A 6,880-nucleotide genomic window follows, 5' to 3' on the forward strand; every position below is an offset into this window, starting at 1 on the left:
CTAGAGCCACGGCGCACAGAGGCTCCGGGGATCTGCCTCCTGGAAACTGCGGGCGGACCTGCCCGAAGCCCGCGGGTCCCCGGGTCACACCTCCTCACACTTAAACTCGATACCTGCCAAAGATGAATAAAACTCTTCTTTAAAATATTCCACGCTGCTTCTTAATGGAAGTCCTCATGTCCAGTACTGTATGCTTTTCCCAGAGCATCCTGGGCTGTGTGATGCATCCATAACCATTTCTCAGAGGAGGAGTCCAGCCCTTTAGAGAGAGGCCAATTGGACAATAGTCGTCGTGTTTGCTATGTTAGAAACGGACTTCTCTTGCCAGAACATAGTCTTTTCACCATTGAAGAACCACTTTCCGCTTCTGTTGAACTTACAGCAGTGGTACTGACAATGCTCTCAGCTCTTTGAACACTCCCAGGGATCGCATACTGCACTCTTATCCCATGGGATTTGGAGCATCACTCAGCGCAGAAAGGGATGCCAGCGTGTCACCCTCGGGCTGTCTGACACTTTTTCACATTGTGTGTTTGTTCACTGTAATCCGTACTGAGGGCTACAAACAAGCCTTGATGGTGCTCAGCCAGTGCTTCAAGTCCTGCTCACTTGCAGCAAGCAAGGTGGTGTCACCTGCCTCTCGAAGGCTGTGGATGAGCCTTGCTCCAATCCTGATGCCCCCTTCCTGCCCTGTAAGCCAGCCTCTCTGCCTGCCTTTGTTCCTTCTGTCTGGCCACAGACCTTGCTAATTCACCGCTCGGTGCTGCCCGTTACGTGGCCCTCGCCTTCATTGCTGGGACATTTTCCCACTCAGCACTGATCGAGCCATTTTAAGCATGACAGAAGTTCAAAACAGAAATGTAAAGGAAAGAAAAATTCCATTATATAAGCCTTGAACACTGCACAATTTCTGCCTCCCAGAATTTCTACTTCAGGGATCTCACGTTCAGGAACCTGTCACGGGTATAAACAAAGATTTACATACATGAGACTTCCAAACCAACAAGTCCATGCCGACTCCTAGTGACTCTATAGGACAGGGTAGGTGTGCTCCTGTTAGTTCCTGAGACCGTAACCGTTATGGGAATGGAAAGTACCCTCGTGCTCCAGAGTCTTCCTAAACAGCTTCATTAATAAGAGCCAGGTCATGGATTTACTATAGACACAAGTGATGGCACATGTGAAAGTGAAACATGGCTCTCCCTCAAAACCTGCACTGAATCATGTTTGCTGTCATGGTGGTGTCAGTCCTATTATATTATGCATGTGGAAGAGCTGGAAGTGCAGCGTTGTATGCGTAAAGTATGATCCCCAAAGAAGGGGAAGGTTTGGGAAAAGTTCACCAGAACTTCCACAACAACAGGGATCTCCTCTCAGATGGCCAATACTCTGTTCTCCTGGTGGAAGCATTTGGAGAGGGATATCAATAATTGTTGTACAACATGAGGAGTATAATCAGTGGCATGAAATTACACATGTAGAAAGTATTGAACTGGAAAATATTTTGTTATGCATATTTTTGCCTTAATTGAAAAAACACATGAATAACAATGAGTACAGGGAAAAAGAAATTGTTCTAAAATTTATTGTGGTAAAGATTGTACAACTCTTCTTGATATGGCATAACTATTGACTTGTATGATATGTACATGAAGTGCCAATAAACTGCTTTTAAAAAATCAAACTATTAAAAAAAATCAAACTCTGTACTGAATTGGTCATATCTGCTCCAAAAGTCCTCTTTAAGAGATGTTACTTTGAGGTGTACTTAAACCAAACTGAGGTATTTCCAATCACTTCACAACCATGTGAAATCCAGAAAATGAATAAGGAAGATTAATGAATTATGGTGTTGTTGAAAGTATCAACTGTATCATGTACTGGCAGGAAAAAAGACAAAAATGATATACAATCAGAAGGCTACTTAGAAGTGAAGGTGGTAGAAGAGGGGGAGAGGGACGAGGCTTCAGGCAGATGCACCAAGAAATGAATGCAAAAACTGGCATGAAGCAGGGAACCAATAGAGAGGTCTGCGGGGTCGGCCCCAATCCCAACTACGTGGACACACACACACACACACACACACACACACATACACACACCTCCCCTCCCAGAAGAATGCACTACTGAGGACAGCACTGAAGCTACAGCTCAGGAAGATGGGCGCTTCTGATCAGAGCACACAGGAGCAAAGAAAGGGGGAAAGAGAGAGAGTTGAACACATCCTGGCCCACCAAGCCCCAAGGATGATGTTCCTTCCTAGAGTACCCAATGCACAGAGAAGACCATAGGGCCGAGTTCACCATGAGACATGACATCCCTCACTGACCCATATCACTAGGAGGGACAACACTGGAGTCACAGTACTGGAATTGTGTCCGATCAGACCCTATCACACAGGGACAAAACACTAAAGGCATGCAACAGAGCACAAGGGGAGCAAAGCAATGAAGTCCCCAGGGAATACCAAAAGTAGACTTTGGGGCCAGGGCGTGGCACCCCATCAGACTCGACCAGAAAACATGCCTGAAGGTCAACAAACAGACCTGGAACTATTTATAGGCTTTTCTCCTTTTTTGTGTGTCATTGGTTTGTTATTGTTATTTTTGTTTTGTGTTTTCTTTTGTTGTTTTGATTTGCTCTGCCTTGTTTTTGCACTTCTTAGTGTCTCTGCATGTCTATCTAGATAAGAGAGGTGGGTTAAACTATCCGCAGGAGAAAACAATGAGAAAGATGGGTCAGGGGGACACATGGGAGAGGGGAGGCGGGAAAAGAAGTGGATGTAAACAAACCCAGGGATAAGGGAACAACAATTGATCTAAAATTGATGGCAAGGAGGGTGTAGGAGGCCTGGTAGGGATTGATCAAGGGCAATGTAACAGAGAGGAATTACTGAAACACGAATGAAGGCTGAACATGATAGTGGGACAAGAGGAAAGATAAAGAAAATAGAGGAAAGAACTAGGAGGCAATAGGCATTTATAGAGGTATAAATACAGGCATCTACATATGTAAATATATTTATATATAATGATAGAGAAATAGATCTATGTACATATATCTATGTGTTAAATATCAAGGTAGCAGACAGACAATGGGCCGCTACTCAAGTACCCTCTCAACGCAAAAACACTTTGTTCTAATAACCTGGCACTCCATGATGCTCACCTTCCCGACACTATCGCTGAAGACAAAATGGGTGCATAGCAAATGTGGCGAAGAAAGCTGATGGTGCCTGGCTATCAAAATATATAGCATCTGTGGTCTTAAAGCCTTGAAGACAAGCAGGCGACCATTGAGCTGAGAAGCAACACAGCGCAATATGGAAGAAGCACACCAGCCTGGGTGATCATGAGGTGTTGATGAGATCAGGTATCAGGCAACTAAGACCCGGAACAAAATCATACCTGGGGGGGGGGGGGTGCAGCATGAAGTGGATACCCAAAGCCCATCTGTAGACAATTGGACATCCCCTTACAGAAGGATCACAAAGAAGAGATGAGCCAGTCAGGGTGCAGTATAACACCAGTGAAACATACAACTTTCTATTATGATCCCAATTCTACCTTACTAATCTGACTACACCAGAGGATGTACATGGGTACAGATAAGAGCTGGAAACACAGGGAATTCAGGACAGATAAACCCCTCAGGACCAATAATGAGAGCAAGCAATACCAGGAAGGGAAGAGGAAGGTGTGGGGAGAAAGGGGGAACTGATCATAATGATCTACATATAAGCCCCTCCCTGGGGGACAGACAACAGAAAAGTGGGTGAAAGGAAATATCAGTCAGTGTAAGAAATGAAAAAATAATAATAATTTATTAATTATCAAAGTTTTATGAGGGAGGGAGGGGGTAAAAATATGAGGATCTGATACCAAGAGCTCAAGTAGAAAGAAAATGTTTTGAAAATGATGATGGCAACAAATGTACAAATGTGCTTGACAGAATGTATCTATGTATGTATGTATTGTGATAAGAGCTGTATGAGACCCCAATAAAGTGATTTATAAAAAAGAAACCATTGGTGAAGTGGTCGGTGTAAAATATTAAAGTAATAATAATTTATAATTTGTCAAGGGATCAGGAGCGTGGGATCACGGGGGCGGGGGGGGGAGAAAAGAGGAGCTGATACCAAGGGCTCAAATATAAAGGACATATTTAGGAAATAATGATGGCAACATATGTACAAATATGCGTGATACAATTGATGTGTGGATTGTTATAAGAGCTGTAAGAACCCCCAATAAAATGATCTTTTAAAAAAAGAATTAAAAAATGCCATAACCTCAGATTTTGACCTTATAACAAAGGTCTTCAAAAAGTTTGAAATTATCCTATCATAAATGCAAAAATTTTAATCACTCACTCTCAAAGATTTCATAAAAGTTATACCCTAAAAAGAGATCTTGAATACATCAATAAAAACTTAAAAGCACAGATCCTCAGATGCTTCAGTGATCTCGCTATGAAAATATGGACTCCAGAAAATTTCATATTTGTACCTTGGGACACTAAACCTAAAAAACAGCAATGACTTCACATTCCAAATTCAGACACTGGAAAACAGACATGAAAACTTATGATACAAACAAAAAATTCAGAAACTTCACAAACTGACAGCTGATCACAAACACCTCAGACTCCAGCCTTGAAATACAGAGCATTAAAGATTTTAATTCCTCGCAATACGAATACACACCTCCAAATACTTCAAACTTAATATTTGAAACTCACACACTTAAGAGTGATAACATGAACTTTCAGACAGCACAAACTCAATTATTATGACACAAGCCATCAAAGAATTAAAAATTGCATAGCTTGAACTGAGACCATAAATACTTCAGGCTCAAACTTTAGGACACAGACTTTAAATGCGTTCAAAGACCCCACCCCTTGAACACAGATTGTAGATATACATATAATATTAATCATTAAAAGACATCTATAAGTATTTGTGAAAGCTTATGTTCTGTACCTAGACAAGAAATACATAAAATTCAATCCATAGCATGCAGATACAAATCAAAGACCTCACACTCTAAACACAGCTTCCCAAATATCTAAGATTCAAATCTACCATATATCTTCATGTATAAGCCGAGTTTTTCAGAACATTTTTAATACAGATTTTGTAGTAAAATTAGTTGCCTTGGCTGATATTCAGGTTGGCTTATACTCGAGTAATTACGGTATACTAAAAGACTCTCAAGGATCAAAGACCACGAAACCTGAAAACAGACCCCAAAATACTACAGATTCAAACAGTGGATCACAGACAGTAAGTTCACACCTCTAACACTGTGATCAGAGACCCCAAAATATGTCTATTCCAAACTTGGAACACAAGACATCAAAGAATTCAGGGATTTAACACCTAGAACATAAGTCTCCAAAGTCTATAGACTTCAACCTTGGCACACAAACCCTGAAAAAATTCAAAGACCTCACTCACTAAATCCAACAACAAAATATTTCATTTCATAATAAGGAACCCTGGTGGCACTGTTGCGTAAGTGTTAGACTACTAACTCTAAAGTCTGCAGTGCACTCTCCCTAGCTGCTCCCTGTGAGAAAGATAAGGCTTTCTGGAAATCTGTCAAGATCTACAGCCTCTATGTGTCAGAATCAACTCCATGGCATTGAGTTGTATGGTTTTTATCAAAATTTAAAACACTTCATACCCTGTGCACACACCTCCAAATACCTAAGGTAATTTTTTTTGCAACACAGACCCTTGAGAGATCAGAGCCCTTACAACCTGATACAGAACCCAAAATTTGTTATTATATTATCGTTAGGTGCTCTCAACTTGGTTCTGACCCAAATCAACCCTTATGGACACCAGAACAAAACACTACCTGATCCTGTGTCATCTTTACAATCTGTGCAGCCATTGTATCAATCTTTCTCTTTTCCATGACACTCTACCTTACGAAGCATGATGGCCTTCTTCAAGGTCCCTCCTCATACTAAGTCCAAGTATATAGGGTAAAACATACTTTCGCCACCCTCACTTCTTGGTTTTTTTAATCATTTTATTGGGGACTCATACAGCTTTTTTTTTATGCCAACATGGTTTACTGTATTCAATGAAATTGTAGGTGCAATCCTAAGAAAATCCTAAGCAACAGGCTCTTTTTTAAATTTATTTATTTATTTTAATCGTTTTATTGGGGGTTCATACCGCTTTTAACACAATCCATACATACATACATTCTGTCAAGCACATTTGTGCATATGTTGCCATCATCATTCTCAAAACATTTGCTTTCTACTTGAGCCCTTGGTATCAGCTCCTCATTTTACTACCTCCTTCCCCTCTCCCCCCTCCTTCATGAGCATTTGATAATTTATAAATTATTATTTTGTCATATCTTACACCGTCCAACATCTCCCTTCACCCACTTTTCTGTTGTCCATCCCCCAGGGATGGAATTATATGTAGATCCTTGTAATCGATTCCCCCTTTCCACCCCACTCTCCCTCCACCCTCCAGGTATTGCCACTCTCAGCACTGGTCCTGAAGGGTTCATCTGTCCTGGATTCCCTGTGTTTCCAGTTCTTATCTGTACCAGTGTCAGGCTCTTAAAATCACTAAAATTGTTACATTTTAATGTCTTTCTTAGTAACTGAGAAGCTATATTATTAAACAATTATTCGTAAAACTTTATGCATTCAAATATATGAATATTCAACAAGCAAACATCTATTGCATGCACAATTTGATCTAATTAATATTTATAGTCTAATAATTGAAAAAATGTTTACTCAACCATATCTAAGTCATCACTAACAAGTTATACTTGTTCATGGAACAAACTTGTTAAAATGTTACATTGTGAACAATGTTTTGAAGAGCAGAATGATTAAA

The sequence above is a fragment of the Echinops telfairi genome, unplaced genomic scaffold, assembly GCF_000313985.2.
Source record: "Echinops telfairi isolate 266 unplaced genomic scaffold, ASM31398v2 ScPeMD7_19;HRSCAF=73, whole genome shotgun sequence".
Classification (NCBI taxonomy): domain Eukaryota; kingdom Metazoa; phylum Chordata; class Mammalia; order Afrosoricida; family Tenrecidae; genus Echinops; species Echinops telfairi.